This window comes from Syngnathus floridae, chromosome 2 (assembly GCF_059516105.1).
Source record: "Syngnathus floridae isolate MCC-2025c chromosome 2, RoL_Sflo_1.0, whole genome shotgun sequence".
Taxonomy (NCBI): domain Eukaryota; kingdom Metazoa; phylum Chordata; class Actinopteri; order Syngnathiformes; family Syngnathidae; genus Syngnathus; species Syngnathus floridae.
This window is the reverse complement of record NC_142414.1, coordinates 23,921,759-23,943,302: the sequence shown is the minus strand read 5'-3', so window position 1 is coordinate 23,943,302 and position 21,544 is coordinate 23,921,759. Positions and strand designations below refer to the sequence as shown.

The following is a 21,544-nucleotide window of genomic DNA, read 5'->3' as shown; positions in this document are numbered from 1 at the left end:
TTTGCATTTGGATTTGCATTTTTAGCCAGGGGTGAGAGTGTGGAGACACACTGGGCCGATGACAGCTGACACCTCGAGTTGTGCATGGGTGCAGGCTCGCTCTCCTAACAGTCGAGAAACCATGATCAAGTGAATCCTAATCACTGAGTTAATATGCCTCAAATGTGTAAAATCAGATCATTCTTTTCTGTGTGTTTCATGTTCAAACAGGAGCACATGTGATCTGGCATGCCTTCATAAAACACTAAGGCTTCCATCAGTCACTGATTATTGCAATGACGAACTAAAATCCCTAAACACAAAGGAACCGGCAGTGCATTGCTTTAGCTGTCACATTTAACTAGTGAGAGTGACCTTAGCCTATACAGGCTGAAGGAGAATGAATCACAGTCAATTAGACAGAAATATTTCATCAGACATGCATTCCGTGTTGATTAATATTAACCCCCAACTCCTGTCTTTCCATTTTCCGTTTGTATCTGGAAATTCCTGGCCAATAGTTTGGAATATGGGATAGAAGTGACAGCAGGCGGCTGCAGAGGGGCTGCCCGTTTGGTGTGTAAAGACCGGCTGAGTGGGCCGGCGCGCCACTACCACTCGTCTCGCCCTTATGGCACGCCGTGTTTACGCCCATCCCTCAGGCCATTTGTTTGCAGCACTTCCTTGGCCCACAGCACCATGCATAATGCACGAATGAAAATGTTAACAGTGGCAAATAAAATCGGCAAGGTGCCCCCACAAATCAGGGCAGTTTAGGAGCACATTTAATCATCCATGCGTTGGGGACAATGCATAGCAATTAATTGTGGCATTTCAAAGAAGACCCCATTTTTTCCAGGATCCTTTAAGCTCCTTGCATATTTGCACTGACACGTGCTGCAGGCCACTGGCAGGCATCTCATGCTCAACTAAATCCATGTGCACCTCTTGCCACATTTTGGCCCAATTATGTTTATCGTCGCATCAAGTAGATGACGGGGGAACCCCCTGAAGAGAGTTGCACAGAGTTACATCAACACAGCCCACCCAACAGGAGAAATAACGAAAACCAAGCATTGTTTGATGAGGGTCTCTCAAGTATACAAACGGAAAAGGAGCACCATCAAGGCCTTGCGTTTCTCTACTATGCTCCAAGACAAACAAGTTACAGTGTCATATGCTGGTGTCAGGAACATAAATATTTTACTCAAAGGCATGTGCTGTACATGGAAGAGAAAGAAAGTTAAATGCAGGCACACTCATATTTGGAAGGGGTAGAAAAACAACCACGATAACAGGTTTAACTGAATTCAGAAATATTGTGAAATTAAAAAGCCAAGACTGGTAACTGTCACTGGCCGTAAGGGCAGCGTTTCGTGCAGATACAATCTGTAGTGCCTTTCAGCACTTCCTGAACACTAGACACCCTAATCTAATGACAGGGGGGGATAGAATCTAGTCAGGCTTTTAGCCCAGTGCCATCACGCTTCCTCCCACATCTGACTGCAGTCAAAAATCCACTTGTTATTTTTATTTCCACTATATCTTCCCTGAGGTGCACTCGACGCAGCTTGAGTCATCATTGTTCAAGTCTTTAGAGTTGAAAAACCATACACAGCCGCAGACACACACAGACACACACACACACACACACTCACACACACGTATAAGCTGGTGGCAAGGTTATAGCCAGACAAGGGGCCACTCGTATTCTGCCAACCCCAGGGAAAACTCACAGAGGGCTCCGGAGAGGGAAAACAGAGATGTGCCGTGTTGCTGACATGGCAGCCGTCACGTCACACTAAGCAGTAAGAGTGATGTGCACAGACAGCACTGAGATTTGTGTAATGCTGCTGTGGCTTCTAACCAACGAGTAAAGGGTTGGTGCCTGACATGACCCACAATAGCCTTCTGAATGTCTACAAGGGAGCCCAGAAAGTCCAAAGAAATGTGGGTTGTTCTAAGATGATCTTCTTTGCCTCGTGATAGTGTGCAAACTTTTGGAATATAGGATAAAATGCAATTTTCAATGAGTAGTACATTAGATATTTCTTGTGCATTACATGTAATTGTATTTTTGTGTTATCGATGAAGACGGACAGGCGTTGAACTATCAATCAGACAATGTTGTAGATGATCCTCAAGGCTTGTAGTAAAATACATTACTGAGTAAAAAGTCTACTGTGTGATGATTTGAACTTTTGAATTTTAATAGGTTATCTGTGTTCTTTTACATGTACGAATAAAAATGTGCAACAAACGAAAACATGATTATATCGTTTTATTAATCGTTAACAGTAATAACTCCAGTGGTCTATTACGTGTGGGAGTATTTGACATAGTTTGTATGAATTTGATTTTAATGCAGCGTAGGACATGAACCAAACTAATCAAGTATTCAATTCTGATTTTTTTTTTTTTTTTAAACTATGCTCATATAGTACACTCTTAAAAGGACTGGGTCTAAAATAACCCAATTTTGGTAAAAAAAAAAAAAAAAAATGACCCCCCTGCTTATTGGGTTAATTTCACCCACTTTTCTGGGTTTTATTATGTTTTTTTACAAATAAAAAAATGTTGGGCCAAATGGACCCAAAGTTGAAATAACGTCTGCCCCTTTTCTTGGCTATTTTTTGACCCAGCGGTTTTAAGGGTGCGCTAGATCCAAACATTGAACAAGTCACAGAATAAAAACCTTTCTGTAGTCTGATTAATCTATTTTCCTCACTCTCTTGAAGGAAGTCAGCTGACACTATTTCCCCTCTTAGGGTTAATAAGCAAGAACATGGAGTTGAACATAATCTTAATTAAAGTGTAATGAATAAAAAAAAACCACACTTTAAGGCTTGCACTTGCATTACAAAGTTCAAGTGACACAATTCCAATGTTTTGCTCCCAAGTGGCAAAATTCAAATGCATGTCATGGCAGTGAAAATAGGAAAATTTACCTATGAAATTGGATACCCGTAGATCGGTATCAGGCCTCTTCCAAATGTGGAAAAATATCAAACATTGTAATGGTTTTCTGTCTAAGCAATGTCCTATGTCTGTCTCGATTACAAAGCAGAACTGGCGTACCACAGCAGCACGTCTACCGTGATTATAACATTTGGACACATTCAACAACATTCCAAACATCAACTGACAATATGAACAACCTTGATGGATGCAAGAAAATGCAATGTTTGGCAACTTTGTTAACGTAATATAGCCCAGTGTTTCCCGACCTATTTTGCACCATGAACTGGTTTCATATGGAGACTTATATTTGATTGATAGGAACAAATATACACATATGAATTAAAATATGTCTCACTGTGAATGTGGTTGTTATAGTTAGAGCAGTGCACTTTTTTTTTTTTCAACAAGCCTTACAATGTGTTCCGCAATACAATGGCTACGCTTACAATATCAATTTCAATATCCCTTTCAAAACCAGAATATTGGAAGTATTTGGGTTGTTGTTGTTTTATGTTTTATTTGTTTTATTTGGCTCATTGTCTGCGTGTGACGTCGAAACTATGTTCTCAACGCCGATTGGCTCTCACCGACGAGCGACGGGCTGTGCTCACATGGGTCAGGGATTGAAAACTCAGACACAGAGAATGATGCAATGCCTACCTCTGTCCATCATTATATGGCAATGTGCTTAATTGTTCTAACTTTTAGCACCTTGAGATCATTTGAGTTACATTACGCACTCACCTAATTCCTAAAACTCTAAATGAGCATTGGACGCTTAAAACATGATATTTGTTTTGCCGTACTGCATATCAATCCATGTTTTCAAGGACCAAAGTTCAAAAATGTGTCTGCAACCATAGCATTTTCATGACAGGCAAAACCACAGCGCTTCCGTATTTAATGGGCACATGAAGACAAAGCAAGCTTACAAAATAAGCAAAAGACGACTAACACAACATCCATGATAAATCACTGCCACTTTTATAGCATCTAATAAGTTGATGCAAAGCCATTTTTCTTCCTGCCCATCGTTCAAACATTTAACGCTTATTTACAAGGAACTTGTTAAAATAACTAATAATATTCTGTGTCAATTTCCGTGTGGCATATCATGATGAAATTTATTGTTTTTGAGTGTTTAAAAAGGTAATGACATGAATAACAAACTGTCAAAACGCCTTCATTTGCATAGACGGCCCATAACTCCTGATACCTTGCATTAAAAAAAGTGTTTTTTAACAAAACGAGCTATAAAAGAGGCATTCAAAGTGAGTGATGGCGAAGAGTCCTCCACAAAGTCGCACCACGGAGACAGCTTCAGCCACCAATACAGATGCGTCAGGGATCAAGTGAGCCAATAAAAAGACATATATCCTACAGCTTTGACTTATTTATCCTATGTGGATGAGCTCAAGATGGAACATCTCGTATAACAGAGCTTAATTAATTGTGATAAAAGGGCCAATTTAGAGGCTGCGCAACAAAAGTGAGCCAAACAATAATATTCCCCACAAATCATCTTTGCTTGTCAAATCTTTCGAGTGAAGTGTTCTTATTCAAAGTCTTCGGTTACGTGAGGCTTTTGTTAAAGATGCTGAATGAGCCAAACGGCCTGCAAGGCCTCGCTACAGACCACACATTGAATTTTTGCGCTCATGACGATGGTTAGGCCAGCATCAGATGATTAAATGTGGCCCTTCAACTAGATTTTGAGGATTTTGCACAAAAACCCGAGCCTGTCCCAACTGTCCCAGTCACAAGAGGCCCTGTTGGCGTTGATTGCGAGGCTATGAGGAGTCTCTCCCCGGTGCCCTCTCAGTGCAACTCTAATTAATAGCCAATTCATCTTCTCCGATCTGAGCCAGCACACAGAGTAATATATCGTTAGTTTGGCAACCGGGCTATTAAAGTGTAATAACCAAGTACCAGCACTCGATTTGGAAGAGTAGCACATACTTAACTATGAAGTGGAAATAATTAATTTATTGGTAGATCTGTGGTAACCAATCATTTACTATTTGCATGATGCATAAGCATTTCCAATCAGATTGCGACATGCAGCAAGTTCTAAATGGACGATCTAGAAGCCAAAACCAATAGTGTCTTATGTCAACATTAAATTTCTTTTCCCTTTTTTTTTTTTTTTTTTTTTTGATAAAAGCAATTGAACAGACCATGGGACTCTTTATGTCGAAACCATTGTAAATGTTGAGATGAGAAACTAGTGTCCTTCCAAAAGTAGAAACTACAATATGAAAGTCACATACTTCCGCATAATAGCATCTTGAAACTTATAATTGCGTAAAACGAAATACGCAAGTACTTTTGGCCTGCTACTAAAGCTACACCTTTATAACCTATTATTCTTTTTGCTAGAACTAATGAAGTTTTTGTCTCTGCAGCTTAACACACTAATTGACCGTATCTTTTTTTTTTTTTTTTTTTTGGAGGAAAGCCCAGATTGAAAAAAATAGGCAGCCCCTTAAAGACTGCACTCCCTTGCTCACTTATTAATACAAGTCCCTTATTAATTAAACTTTCACCAAGTCAGGATTTTTATTAAAAAGATAAAGGCTGCCGACTGCCGTAGTGTAAAAGCAGAACTATTGTCTTGTATGTTGAAATGTCTATAAATTTAAAAAGATTACTTAATACCACCATTTTAAGGAATAAGAAAGGGACCTGGGGATACAGATGAAAGATTTTAATCCCACAACACCTAAAATTTGACATGTTTCATTCACACTCATTTTCTTGGACTGATTAAGTCCATTCACTTCCAAATCCTAAGTATTTACTGTAGAGCAATTTAGGAGAGACTGAAGTGTAAATATGTTTTGCCATCCGTGTGTGTCATTGCAGACACCCTGGCACAACCAAATATTGACTGCAATTGTATGATCGGTCTACCACTTGATCAATTAAATCCCACTAGTGTCATTAGCTTTGAAACAAATTGATATTTGACCAATGTTTGTAAAAATGCCACATCTAAAATAAGTACCATGTGGATTTAGGGAAAGCTGCAAGTGTAATCAAGTGCAGCCACTCTCAATATGTGGAAGGAACATACATGAGAGTCGCTTAGAAATCATCTTTAACAGCTTTAACACAGCAATCAGGGCTTTGTTTTACAAACTAATTTGTTAACAAATAGATAGAAACTACTTGAAAAAGGTAGTGTCACCACCAAATAGAATTTCCTAATTATAAAGATACAAGTTCTGTGTCAAACTAATTTTTGTCGTGTGCCACATCATAGTCATAATTTCCTTCAGAGGCCCATTATGACTGTCAACCCAAATAAATATATGAACGTCTAATAATATATACAGCAGGGGTGCCCAACTCCGCTCCTCAAGAGGGCCTATCCAGCCTGTTTTAGGTGCAGCCCTACTACAGCATCCCCTCATTTAAATCATCAGCTCATCAGCAAGGTTTGGAAAGGCCTGATAATGATCCTGATGATTTGAATCAGGTTTCTTGCAGTAAGGACGCATCTAAAACTGGATAGGGGCTTTTGAGGACCGGACTTGGGTACCCTTGATATACAGTATAGTCTACACAATAAACTGATGAATAACTAGTTTTGAAGTCAGAGATGAGTAAAAACTGTTCAGTTTGTTAAAAAGATGAATGGTAATAAAACTTTCTAGCAACATCTCTATTCGTGAAGACAATGTGTAGTAATTTTAGTATTGACACAAAGTCGATTCAGAATTTAATATAATTACACTATACATGGGGGCCACAGTTTGACACCCCCTGTTCTACTACATTTTTGTTTTTCTGATTTGTTTTTGTCTGACAAGAACAATTTATCCAATTCAGCCAAAACGATAAAAGTAGATGCAATGAAACAAACGTAGTCGTCTGTTGCTAGCCACCTCTGTTGTATACTTACATTGTTTCACTTTTAATGCTATGAACGTGCATATGTACTTTTTTTGGCTGCATTGGTCAGTTTGAGTGTCAAATTCAACATGAAACATGGTCCAAGTGAGACAAAAACAACTATTTGAGGCATCCAGTTGAATGAGGAACATACAAATTGTGGATATAAGGTCATGTGGAGTTCAAGTTTAATCCAATTCCCTCATTTCATAGGAATTGAGCTTCTTGCTTGTTCTCGGAAAAGCGATTCAGGCCTGTTTTCCAATTTTTTGGAGGGTGTCAGTTTGCTGTTTTCTGCTAACAAGATGTCACTAATATGCACTGGAATGCTGTGTGAAATGTGAATAGACAATTTAACTGGCTGAATAGAACTTAATGGCGTAAATCAAATGTGGGGGGACAGCTTGGAAGCATAGATTTTTCCAGACAAGAATCACTGTTGACAACATTTTCCACCCAGTTTGCCATTTCTGTCAGAGCCAAAATCTGAAATTAAGAGTAAAATGTTTCCAAGGTACTACAACCGTTAACAAACCATGTCTCATTAGCATTTCTTCCTCAACCGGTGAGATTGTAATGACACGTTGTAAAGAAAATGCCACTTAGCAAGAGGGCACTCATAATTAAAAGAAAAACAGTATTCCTGCATGCATGGCAACAAATTTGATGTTCTTTTTAAATAAGGTTATTCGAAGTCTTAAAAAAAAGTAAATCCAGCATGGGTGTTTTGATGTGAGTTTTCCTGCATTGTTCCTCTGAGCATCTTATTCAAGTCCAATTTGCGCCACTGTGACCAGACCCCAGTCATCTTTAAACGCTATTTAAAATGCAATTTGATTATCCACCAAATTGCTACCAAGCCTTTCCCTGTGCAGCTTGGAGCTGGGGAGGTTAACCAGTTTTAATTAGAGTTTGTGCATAAAAGAGAGGTCTTTGTGGCATTTTGAACATGACATCCCAGAACGACCGCCACTTTCAAAGAGTCATCGCCTAAATGAGTTCAAACTAATAGATCCAAAGAATGGGAGCAGGCCTAGCAGGGAGGGTTCAATAATCACTGTGGTCTTCTTTGGAAGTGGCAGGCCTACAGGATATGGCGCATTTAAATCATCCAAAACTTTTCTTTAATCATAGTTTAGAAAATTGGCTTGGACCGTTCGCAAGAAACAGCTGCTGTGCCCGTTAGTCATTTATTGAGATTTACCAAAGGTTCCCCTTTAAATATTTACATTGTCCCACGGCGCAGCAATATTGTCCAAGAATGAGGAGATACGAGCCAAGGAGGTGCGTTCAAGTTCTTCAAATCAATTTGCTAATTGCTGGAGCTGCAATAGGAGAACAGCAAGGAGTCCCTTCTGGCAAATTGTATTATAATAAACACTAAAAAAATATTTTCATCTTTTGCCAAGAGTGTGCCTGATGCCATGCAACAGTGGAGATCAAACTGAGACTACAAGTTGCTGCTGTGGCGATCGCTATCAATGAAGCAACCGAGGTCTCCAAACATAAAAGAATCTCTCAGGAACGACATCTTTGCACCTACTAGGGGATCAAATGTGACTGAAAGAGCTTATTACTCTTACAGACTTGGCATGAACACACTTGGCAGCTATTGCGCAGTAACAAACATTAATGAGACTTGATGCATAAAACCACTTGGTAAAGTAAACATTGCATCCTGCTAGACGCAAAAGTTTTGATGAGGCTACCAAGATCACTTGATGTCATAAGTCCTGGGGCATCTCCTGCCCTCAGAGAGCAAGATGCCCAGACATTATGGCAGATGTTAGGGTTTGTTCTGGTGTGCTTGAATCCCATACCGCGCCCTTTGTTACAGGTCAAACTTCCTTTCCACCCCCAGGGACTGAGGGCAACTCTGTATCTGTTATGATAACAGCCAACATCCTCTTCAGGGTTGAGGGCATAACCTGCTACATCTCGTCAATGCCACATTACCTATCCAAACCTTTTCCACTCTAACATCAGTAGCCAATGGCACGCGGTTTGGATCACGACAGGTCAAAGTAAGTGTCAAACAAGAGCTCAAAGGGCAATACTGTCTGATCATCATGAGCCAATAGACAAGAGTTAAACTGGGCAAAAAGGCTTTGTCTGCTATGACCTGCTCTCTGCAGAAATATCGCAAGGTACTGTGCCAATAAGGATTTGTGGGTGTGCGAAGCCCTATAAAAAATGTCCCAGAGAAACAACTTTTGTCTGGAAAAAGACCAGATTCCAGTGTACATTTGAAATCTGTAGCTTTAAACATAAAGCATTGACTTGAGACTTGCAACCGCACAAATACATTTCTTGCTTTAGGTCACCAATTTGCGCAGTAGATTGTGTTATGCTTGTACCTAGTATTTATACAAAGTCATGATTTAAAGGACTTTCACCTTGTTTTTGCTTATTATTTTATTTGTCTTCATTTGATTGATGATTTATAGTTTACATCCATCCATCCAGCCATCTTTTTCCGCTTATCCGGGGTCGGGTCACGGGGGCAGCAGCTTTAGGAGGGACTCCCAGACTTCCTTGTCCCCAGCCACTTCATCCAGCTCATCCCGGGGGATCCCAAGGCGTTCCCAGGCCAGCTGAGCGACATAGTCTCTCCAGCGCGTCCTGGGTCGTCCCCGGGGTCTCCTACCGGTGGGACATGCCCGGAACACCTCCTCAGGGAGGCGTCCAGGAGGCATCCTGATAAGATGCCCGAGCCACCTCATTTGGCTCCTCTCAACGTGGAGGAGTAGCGACTCCGAGTCTCTCCCGGATGACCGAGCTTCTCACCCTATCTCTAAGGGAGAGCCCGGACATCCTGCGGAGAAAACTCATTTCGGCCGCTTGTTTTCGGGATCTCATTCTTTCGGTCATGACGCATAGCTCGTGACCATAGGTGAGGGTAGGAGTGTAAATCGACCGGTAAATTGAGAGCTTCGCCTTTTGGCTCAGCTCTCTCTTCACCACGACGGACCGGTACAGGGTCCACATTACTGCCGATGCTGCACCGATCCGCCTGTCGATCTCGCGCTCCATCCTTCCCTCACTCGTGGACAATACTCCAAGATACTTGAACTCCTCCACTTGGGGCAGGATCTCATCCCCGATCCGGCGAGGGCATTCAGCCCCTTTCCGACCGAGGACCATGGACTCGGATTTGGAGGTGCTGACCCTCATCCCGACCGCTTCACACTCGGCTGCGAACCGTTCGAGCGAGAGCTGGAGATCACGGCCTGAAGAAGCCAACAGCACCACGTCATCTGCAAAAAGCAGAGACGCGATGCTGAGGTCCCCAAACCGGACCTCCTCAACGCTAAAAATTATGAACAGAATCGGTGACAACGGGCACCCTTGGCGGAGTCCAACCCTCACTGGGAAGGAATCCGACTTACTGCCGGAAATGCGGACCAGACTCTGGCATCGGTGATACAGGGACCGAACCGCCCTTATCAGTTGGCTCGGCACCCCGTACTCCCGAAGCATCTTCCACAGAACCTCCCAAGGGACACGGTCGAATGCCTTCTCCAAGTTCACAAAACACATGTGGACTGGTTGGGCGAACTCCCATGCACCCTCGAGGATCTTGCCGAGGGTGTAGCGCTGGTCCACTGTTCCACGGCCAGGACAAAAGCCACACTGCTCCTCCTGAATCCGAGGTTCGACCTCCCGACGGACCCTCCTCTCCAGCACCCCTGGATAGACCTTACCAGGGAGGCTGAGGAGTGTGATTCCCTTGTGATTGGAACACACCCTCCGGTCCCCCTTCTTAAAGAGGGGAACCACCACCCGAGTCTGCCAATCCAGAGGCACTGTCCCCGATGTCCACGTAATGTTGTAGAGGCGTGTCAGCCATGACAGCCCCACAACATCCAGAGCCTTTAAGAACTCCGGGCGGATCTCATCCACCCCCGGGGCCCTGCCACCGAGGAGTTTTTTAACTACCTCAGTGACTTCGACCCCAGAGATTGGAGAATCCGCCTCAGAGTGTCCAGGCCCTGCTTCCTCAATGGAAGGCGTGTAGGTGGAATTGAGGAGGTCTTCGAAGTATTCTCCCCACCGACTCACGACGTCCCGAGTCGAGGTCAGCAGCACGCCATCCCCACTGTAAACAGTGTTGACGTTGCACTGCTTCCCCCTCCTGAGACGCCGGATAGTGGACCAGAATTTCCTCGAAGCCGTCCGGAAGTCATTCTCCATGGCCTCACCAAACTCCTCCCACGCCCAGGTTTTTGCCTCAGCAACCGCCGAAGCCGCGTTCCGCTTGGCCATCCGGTACCTGTCAGCTGCCTCCGGAGTCCCGCAGGCCAAAACGGCCCGATAGGACTCCTTCTTCAGCTTCACCTCAACAATGGAGGCGCGGAACATGGTCCACTCGGACTCAATGTCCCCCGCCTCCCCCGGGACGTGGGAAAAGCTCTGCCGGAGGTGGGAGTTGAAGCTCTTCCTGACAGGAGATTCTGCCAGACGTTCCCAGCAGACCCTCACAGAGCGTTTGGGTCTGCCAGGTCGGACCAGCATCTTCCCCCACCATTGGAGCCAACCCACCACCAGGTGGTGATCAGTTGACAGCTCCGCCCCTCTCTTCACCCAAGTGTCCAAAACATGCGGCCGCAAATCCTATGACACGACTACAAAGTCGATCATCGAACTGCGGCCTAGGGTGTCCTGGTGCCAAGTGCACACATGGACACCCTTATGTTTGAACATGGTGTTCATTATAGAAAATCCGTGTCGAGCACTGAAGTCCAATAATAGAACACCGCTCGGGTTCAGATTGGGGGGGGGGGGCGTTCCTCCCAATCACGCCCTTCCAGGTCTTACTGTCATTGCCCATGTGAGTATTGAAGTCACCCAGTAGAACAATGGAGGCCCCAGAAGGAGCGCTCTCCAGCACTTCCGCCAGGGACCCCAAGAAGGGTGGGTACTCTGAGCTGCCGTTTGGTGCATAGACACAAACAACAGTCAGGACCCGTCCCCCCACCCGAAGGCGGAGAGAGGCTACCCTCTCGTTCACCGGGGTGAACCCCAATGTACAGGAGCCCAGCTGGGGGGGCAATAAGTATACCCACACCTGCTCGACGCCTCTCACCATGGGCAACTCCAGAGTGGAAGAGAGTCCAGCCCCTCTCGAGAGGGCTAGTACCAGAACCCAAACTGTGTGTGGAGGCAAGTCCGACTATATCTATTTATTACTCATTGAATTGAAAACACACAAGATGTGACATTTTTCACAGACAGGTTGTTTGAATTCTAATTTGTATGACTTTGGGGCATTCTACTTTAGGGGTTCCCAATGTATTTTACCGGTCCTAACTCCTAAGCAGCAGCAACTTTGAACAAGAGGAACAAAACTGAGCTTGCTATGTATTGCTACCTGCAGACAAGGCATAAGAGACTGTTTCCACAGAAATTTAGGAGTGTACAAATATGGATTTTCTAAAAATACTAATTTTTCAAATGTTTTCAAGCGGTTCGGTGGGCACTGGTTAGCATGTCCGCACAGTTAGGAGGGTGCGGCCTCGATTCCACCTCTGGCCCTCCCTGTGTGGAGTTTGCATGTTCTTCCTGTGCCCGTGTGGGTTATCTCCGGGCACTCCGGTGTCCTCCCACATCCTAAAAACAGGCATGGTAGGCCAATTGAGCACTCTAAATTGCCCCTAGGTGTGAGTGCAAGTGCGGATGGTTGTTCGTCTCGGAGTGCCGTGCGATTGGCTGCCAACCGGTTCAGGGTGTCCCCCGCCTACTGCCCCATGACTGCTGGGATAGGCTCCAGTACACCTGCAACCCCCGTGGGGACAAGCAGTATAGAAAATGGATGAAATGTTTTCATTTCTTACAACCTGATCGCATTGTAAAGTAAGCGCAGAATGTTTGTTGTATATATTTCATCAGGACTCATGCTGATAGAAAATATACCCCCAGGCTAAGGTGCCATAACAATCAGTTTAAAGGAAAACTGCATATACTGTACATGATTTTATCTAATTTAGTTTTTAAAAATAATTGTGTGTAAATTATTTTAACCCCAAGTCTTTGAATGGCATTAAAACAGCTGTTATCATTCATTAAAGTAGAATCTTGGTGTTTTGTTGTACTTTATATATATCTCCCAATCCTCTATTGTTAAACTGTGTGTATGTACAATGGGTACTAATTACCCTGAATATTTTTATTATTTTTTTACCTTTATTTACCCAGGCAAACAATTAAAAACAAGTTCTTATTTACAACTGCGGCAAGTCACAGGTGAAATAACATTTGGGCCAAATGAAGAACAGCGTTACACTCTATGATTTTTTGCGCATGGTTCTGGCCCGTTACCTTAATTCACACACTGGGGGGTGGCGGGCATTATCATGATTTTGTTTGGTTTCGTGTGATTGAGCAAAGCCGGAATATTCAATGGTCTTCTTGATGTATGTGCTGCAGGATAATTAAGGGGTTGAGTTTCTTTCGTTATTGGTAAACAGTTTTGCATTTGTGATGCTATGACCCTGATCATATTTTGCAACATATATATTTTGACTCAAACATCAAATCAAAGTTGCTTTTCACTACTAAAAATAACAATGTGTTTATTTGTGTAGATTCTTATCTTACAGGAGGGAGGGAATATAAAATACAATGTGTTTCTCTAACTCGTCGTCTGTTAGCCCTTAAATCCCAGCGCAATCCCACTGAGTAATCAGGCACAAACAAAACCACACCCAAAAAAAACTGTTGCTGTGACATTTTGTTCCATCTCACCTCAACACACGGCCGTCACAATGGACCGGTGTGCAGGGAATCTGTGTTCAGATCACCATGGTGATGGCTCTCTGCCACCCAAGGCTCCCAGGAGGTGTTTGGAGAGTTAACTGGGGTAGAGGACAGCAATGGAGCAAAATAAGCAGCAACTAAAATGCAGACTGATAAAGAAATCGGTGATGAAGACGGTCCTGGTAGAGTCAAATCCATGAGAGCAGCTAAGGTAATAATTCAGACACTGTGACACCTGAGAGTGAGCAAACGATGCTGAACTGTTGCAGGGAATAACCTTTAAAAGGTACTAAAAAAAAAAAAAGAACAAAATGGTGAGCAAAGGTCTGTTAACATCTGACTGAGGCTAATTCATCCTTCCTTGCATGACAGAAAGGCACACAGATGGCATTGCACTGTGCAAGACAAACGGCAACTCGAACTCTACTTCCACTACCAGCTCCAGTTCTATTTACCCTTAGCGTCTGTCCCATTCTTACAGAGGATATAAGACAACTCTTTCACAAATGTGTGAATATTTTTTTCACATGACTGTACTTTAAACTTTAAAAACACATCTTGACATGTAACAGCAAAACCACTCACTGTTCTACTACACACACAAATCGCCCTCTTTCCAATGTGGATTAAGATTAACACCTGAGTTGATTAATACACATGGATACCACACAATATTAGCCAACCTATGTAGAAAACACAAATTGACAGAACACTGGAGCTCAGAAGAGTGATGTGGAGTGTATAAATAAAGACTGCATTGGATTTCCATCAAAGCAACATGGTTGAACAACTGCTACAAGTGAGCGGCAATTTTCTAAATGGGTTAATTGGTGTCTAGTACCGCCAATTCATCTTATTGCCTGTTGCTGGTCTACATGAAAAGTGCAGGGGCAGGAAGTTCCTCTAAGTTCAATACTCCACTTAGAACAAAACTCCCCCATTTGCCTCTTAAACGTGTCTTTTAAATCTCACGTGGTAGCTTGACTTAATATGTCCAAAAATGGGTGTTTTAAAGACCTGACTGCATGCCAGCTGGTGCATTGCCATTGAGAAGCTAGGGCATAACCTTAACCCAGTGTCTAAATGCCCTCGTTTTCTCCTTGAACAGCTATCCTTAACTGTGCTCCTCTGGTCCTAAAGTGGCCAGCTGGGAATGGTGCGTCTGTGCTGACGTCTCTACTAACCTTGGACAGTGGAAGGATTACCGTGCATTTACACTCAATGCTCTTTCTTTCCTTAAGACTTATTAGGAATGATAATGAGCTAAGAAAGGGGCAGTATGTCCCTTTCTCAACTCTGAAATCTCTCGTCTTTCTTCCTCAGTTGTTCTATTCCTTCTTTCCCCCTGCTCTCAAATGTATTGAAAAGCCAGACAACAAATGGACAAGAAAAAATTCCATCCGTGATCTTCGGAGCATAATCAATACTTATATTTCGAGTCCTTGTTGCTGTTTGTCCGTGTTTTGTTTATTTAGCTGAGGAATTTTTTTTCAGTCACAAATGAGGGATAACAATTCACCTTGAACCTCAATTATATTGGATTTTTCTACTCTCTAATTAAGCATGCAAAAAAGCAAATTTCTTCTGTACTAAAATAAAAACAATTGCGGTGATTAAAAAATTTTGTGCATCCTGGTAGGCTAGCATATCTCGATGGCAGTATATTTTTACAAGGCCAAACAATTTGCTTGTGTGAATTTGTATACAAAATCATTACACAAAGGAGCAATTGATGAAGCTTATAAGCTGGGAAAGAAAACTAATGACTCCCAAAGCCTGTCAAGTGGTCTATGGGATTGCTGATGCTTATTTGACATAAAAAAAACAGGGGTCCACTGCCAAGGTCAAACAGAGGCTTAATACACAACGGTTTAATTCTACACACCCCTACACGCAGATGGGTACTTATGAGACATGAGGCATCTCGCTGATTGAGAGGGCTACGGGAAATATGAATGCTCATGGTATCGCACAACAATTGGAGCATCCACAGCTACACACTTCTTTTTGTTACATTTTATAGCCACACAGAACAAAAGCTATAAACACATACATACCAACAGTCGGATCAAATTATTTTCAACTCCTGCGATCAAAGTCAGGGCAATTGTTGGATGCCTTTGCATTATCCTGAGCAAGTATGCTGTGTGATAAGATGTTTTTTTTTCCCCCCGACAATCAACTCGAAAGACTGTTGTGCAATCACAACTGTTAAACCTGTTCACAGTTAGCACAATTGCTGCAATTGAATGTGTGGTCACTGAGTGCAGCTGAGCCACGGACTCCTTGATTGTGATATGAAAGGGAACGATAGCTAATTTGGAAGCAAATAGAGGAGCAATTGGTCATGTTGAGCGGTCACCACAGCTATTCCCCATCATACAAATATTAAGGAGAGGAGTTTGCAAACAAAATGTAATTAATAAATGAGCTAAGAGGGGCTTCTCAACTCTCACAGGTCAGTCTTGAAACTACAACAGACATCTTGTTTGGGTAAGGAGACGTAATTGTCGGCATGATGTTCTGTTTTGGTTATTTTGAGAACGATGAAAAACAAACGCAGAAAACGCACACTTGCCAAGTTTTTCCTCATCAAGTGTGGGGTCTCACACATTTAAAAATAAATTAAAAGTTCAAAATCAGTATGGATGTACTTTGCTTAAGTCATGTCGCCAATAGTGGCATGGAAGGATAAGGGAAGGGAGCCAGGGAGCGGTCAAGACAGGAAGGAAAATAAGAGGCGGTATGTTTGACAGATGGATATTGCTGTGTGACATCAATGCTAAAGAGAAATGAGAACCTGCGCCACCAGTCAGACAGTGAAGGCTGGAAGGTGTCCAGCTCAAGACAGACCATGCAGCAGAAGACACGTGCCATCTCATTCCACACTGATGGAGCACTCAGCAACTTATCATATCTATCTTTTTTTATTGGGGGGAATGGGGGGGGACAAAAGTGCACCTAACCCTCGAGCTGCAAAGAATGCAGGTGGACTACTTGTCTTTGTCACTTTCACCTGCAGCTGGTCATTACAGCCAGTGACCTCGTGAGGTCCCCAGCTAAGTCATCTTACCTTTTAATCTGGTTAATGCTTGCAAGCAATTTACACAAAATTCTAGATGATTTCCTGCGTAAACATGTGTTTTAGGTTGCCCTGTTTGTTTCAGTGTGTGTGTGTGTGTGTGTGTGTGTGTGTGTGTGTGTGTGTGTGTGTGTGTGTGTGTGTGTGTGTGTGTGTGTGTGTGTGTGTGTGTGTGTGTGTGTGTGTGTGTGTGTGTGTGTGTGTGTGCGCGCACGCAATTGTGCTTGCTCTGCATGCATGAATGGATGCAGCACAGCTGCCTCATGATGGGAAAATACACACCAAAGTACACATCAGGTACAGTATACAAAGAATCAAAGCACAACAAGCGACATTGAAATAGTAAAATTGAAAAACGTTCATTGTTTACCTTGTGTTGTACTAGCTGTGGCATTTTAATAAAGATGATGGCTTTCCATTAATGATCTGTTTAACCAAAGACAGGAGGGAAAAGAGAGAGGGGGGAAGGATAATTAATTACTTGTGTGAGCTATTGCATGAGAGAGACAATAAACCTGCCTGGTCGCCATGGATATGACATATTTGCTCTGAAAACAACATAATAATTAGCAAAGGAGGAAGATCCGACGAGAATACGAGAGACCTGGGTTTAAAGTGCCAGTCATCTATTTCTGTGCTTATCTTCATACTTGAGAATAGCAACAAGACGCCAGTTCGAGTGACCCTTTTGCAAAAAAAAAAAAAAAAAAGGCGTATGGAATTAAATCTCATATCATGTAGCGCTAACAACTAAGTAAACAGGCAGGAGTGATGCACACTGTTTTTAAACAGATTGTTTGTCTTAGAGGAGGTGGAAGTCATTAAACCTGCCTGTCAGCCACTGAAAGCAGGAACTCACGGAAAATCATATCAACCATTTCAGATACAGTGTGTGTCCTCTGGTGCGTAAACATTCATGAAAAACAGTCTGTTTCTTAGAAGTGTTTACTCGCGACCTAATTGGCAATAGATGATGGGACGATCCCATTTCACCAAAAGTGAATAATTACACTACAGGAAAAAAAAAAGATATGACGATGCTCACTGTTTGTTTAGAACAACAACAACAACAACAAATTCATTACAAAAAAAGCAGATCTTCCGCATTTCAAGCCCTTAATGCACTTACGTATGTATAGAGGTTCCTCTGTTTACAGTAAATGATAGGGTTGGTAATTGTTTATGGTAAGTTTTTCTCAAACATGTCTCACCCAAAGCACACTTTTTGCGTCCTAAAAAATGTGTCGAATATAATTGCCGTTGTGCTGACTTGATTTTTTTATTATGCCGCGTCAGTTGAATTCATGCTGCTGAGAGCGAACAAAACAAATAAAGTTGCAATAAGCGTCACAACTTATGTGAAGTGAGTGTCTCGAGCCTGTGCACGGCGTTGCAGCTTTGGAAGTTTTCGTTTGGTATGAAAGCGTGTAAATTTGAGGTGGAAGACTGTTGAGATCGGTAATGGAAAGAGGAAATGGGGAAGGCAGGACAGCAGCCTCCACACGCGGCTGCAGTCGTCGCCGCCGTCGCCGTTGGAAACCCCGCTGGCAGGGTAAGCAAGCGGCTCCCCCGGTCAAGCGTCTGAATTCAGCTGTCCCATACAGCCCCCCTCCCTCCTTTCCAAGCAGTGTCTACTCCCGTGTCGCCTTCAGCGTGTACTTCCACTTAGGGGGGTGAAACATGCAGAGGAGTTGGAGGAAAAGCCAAAGTCTTACCTGTGTGGACTTTGCCGTCCTGTCGTCACTTGAAACTACAAGCAACCCTTGTGCCTTGACGGTGAGTGACGCCTTTTCTGGAGTATAGTCATATTATTATTATTTGCATCATCACTACTATTATTAATGGGGGGGGGGGGGGGGTTAATGTTTTATTTTTGGTATTTTCTAATTTCGTTTAAGGCGAGTCGCTCGGAAGATATGCCCTGGGACCAACTCAAAGTGGGAAGAGGAGTCCTTAATTGAGTTTGTCGCTTCAAAGGTGTGACTTGGAAAAAGTGGTCTGGACTCTCTCTGACTTTAACGACTGCACGGTTTCCCAACTCGGGACAGGGATTTTCCAATTTTGTTGATTTGCTGCCTACTTTTGCGCTGTAGAAGTTGAGAACAATGAGAAAATAAAAGGATGAAAATTTGCCTTTCAAATCATATTTACTTCATATTCTCAAATACCACTACTATTGCTTATGTCGTCAGTGTCATCCAGAGCACCCTAAGAAAGTAAGATGAACATGTCAACAGCATGTGCAGCAAATTCATAACTCTGTGCACTTCCTAGTTCAAATGTCACTCAATTTACTCATGTATAAAATTATTTATTCCTCCATACAATGAATTGAAATGCCATACTTCCTTTCCAGTGTGAGAAAATCACTACAATTTTCATCACGTTTTTGTTGTAGAAAACACAAAACACCGTATACCAGAATACAAACAGAACAACATAATAAAAACATACAAAATAAAGACGTTAACCGCCTTCAGAAAATGCAATTAAACCAAACGTCTCGCTCCCTCTTTCTCTCTCTCTTTCTCGCGCACACACTCGCTGCAAGCACGCACGCGCGCGCACGCACACTCTTCAAGTGCGGTCAAGTGGATCGTGTGACGTCAGGAGCCGCAGTCACACGGAAAGCAACTTCTCCATCCTTGCAGTTTTCATTTTGAGTCTGTGCTTTACTAATTGTCACCTTTCATATAGTGCGTTGGTGACATTTTTCACTACACTCCAGCAGTGTCATGTACAAATTTGGAATGCAAAGTCAAATATTAGTAATATTAGTCATATTCTTCTGGATAAATAGGCTAAATTTCCCACAGAGAAAGTCTCCAAAAAAGTGGAAGCTGTTCTTTCATTTTAACTTGGAGATGGTCTAATACTGCTCAATATATAGTTTGCAATTCTAACCCAACGACAACTGGAATGTCCGAATATGTCACAGAAATAGAAAATAACTGCCATGCACTTCCTCAAGTATTGATAAAAAGTATTTGTAATTCTTTATGCAAGGTGTCGAACCAAATAAATGCAATAAAATGATTGGAAATTTGGTTAGTATTTGTAAACCAGAGTGAGAAGTGTGGAACTGTTTACCAGTACAGCCAGCAATTTTCCAAATGTTGAGTCACTTCATTTTTAACAAGTCATGGTGAGTTAGATTTGGCAACATGTTAGTTTCTTGCCATCAACTCTCAAGTAGGTCGAGCATCAAGTAGCATTTTATTTTTGGCAAACAGCGCTTCGCTATTTAGACAGTGTGATTTTTGTCAACAGTGATCTGATAGGAAAACAATATAGTAGTCATTTTTGTTTTGTTTTATTTATCAGGCCATTTCACGGTATAATTAGAACATTCATGAATTGCAAGACTTTCACAACAGTAAGTTGTGTAACGCTCAGTTTTTCTTTTCATGACGTTTTTGGCTAAAATTTTACCATTGATCCTAAATTGTTTCTTTGCAAAAATACCTGTTGAAGTATCTCACTAAGGACAGGCTACCTTGTATGACACATGATTTTATGTCGACAGTTTGCACAACTTCTTTGTTTGTTTAATAATGAAACTTTGCAAAATTATTCACAATAATCCAATAATTTGGTTAAATGATTTGCGCGGTCGCACATGATTTTAACATGCCAAAATTCTCTTGCGCCCCCCTGGCATTTGCAACATAATCATGTTTTTGCATCAATTTGTGTTTTTATGGCTTTTGATATACTGTACAAATAAGGCCCGGCTTTGGAACATTGTGGATGAGACTTCACCCAACCAGTCTACATGTCTCTAATTCAGTTCATAATGTTTACATACTGAATTTTGGGGCCATGAGAGGTTCCCATCTGACGGCTTCAGTATTACCTCTGCTTTTTGCAGATGATGTGGTTCATTTGGCATCATCAAGCCATAATCTGTGTGGAAATGAGACAAGAAAAGATCAAATTACGTTAATTAGTTGTGTACAAATAATGAAAAATAATAATTTTCATTCATTTGTGAGTGATGAGCATGATAATCGATTAAGATCTTAGTAATTGAGGCAAAAATGCTACTAAATCACGCAACTTGGCTGCAAGCAGCAGAGGCGCTGTTGATTTCCTCTCATTATGAATGTGTTCTGAAGAACATGTCAGCTTTGGCAAACTGAACTCCACCCACGCTGACCCTCCACTATAGACATTTTACTGGATAGTAAGCAGCATTGGCATGCAAACAAGTTTTCAGAATATTTAGAGAGTTTTTAACACATTGAATGAAGAACACCTAAATTATAATCATTCTCATTCTCCTCGTAGTCAATCAGCAAGCTGCTAAATTGCACTAAAATTTCAGTGCGGATTCGTGCAGCTGGTGCATGCAGTGGAAACATTGTCAAAACTTGACCGAGTTTTTATTATTCAAATCCTAGAGGGGTGCTGACTGTAAATGGGCTTGACGGATGACTGCTGAATGTTTTCAATTGAAAGCAAAAAATGTTGTCATTTGAAACAAATATGTCAAATGCGTCGCATTCAATGCTTCCAACACCCTGTTTACCTGCACACTTTTGAAACACAAGTGTTACCTCCTCTTTAGGTTTTCCCTCACCTTTCCTAAAGCCTGCCATACATCAATACGTTCCTGGAAATTATTCTAAGCATGAAGCTCCTATTAGCAAGGCAGATTGACGTAGGTTGTATTTGAAACTTTCCTGATCTAAATTCTGCACTCTCGCCATCTATTGACACACCGATTATTGCCAATTAGCAGTTTTGTGACACATCCTGTTGCACATAATAAGAATCAAAAGGGTCAATCGTAATGGCAACTAATACGGGAGTGCACAAATTCACCAGATGTTGTGCTCCATTATATTCTCATAAAAACTTTTGTCA

General features: G+C 42.2%; 2 long non-coding RNA genes across 3 annotated transcripts; one reads left to right on the top strand and one right to left on the bottom strand.

Annotated features, from left to right (window-relative positions):
• Positions 1–12,022: 12,022 nt before the first annotated feature.
• LOC148402698 (uncharacterized) lies at positions 12,023–18,627 on the bottom strand. 2 transcript variants are annotated; one of them, XR_015855449.1, is made up of 4 exons: positions 18,391–18,627; positions 17,046–17,101; positions 13,582–13,691; positions 12,023–12,612 (listed from the first exon to the last, which is right to left on the bottom strand). It is a non-coding gene; the product is annotated as an uncharacterized LOC148402698 (long non-coding RNA). The 2 variants fall into 2 exon arrangements; XR_015855450.1 differs by having other exon boundaries at positions 12,023–12,447.
• On the top strand, positions 17,964–18,816 carry LOC148402697 (uncharacterized). The gene is made up of 3 exons (XR_015855447.1): positions 17,964–18,227; positions 18,304–18,451; positions 18,574–18,816. It is a non-coding gene; the product is annotated as an uncharacterized LOC148402697 (long non-coding RNA).
• Positions 18,817–21,544: the final 2,728 nt, after the last annotated feature.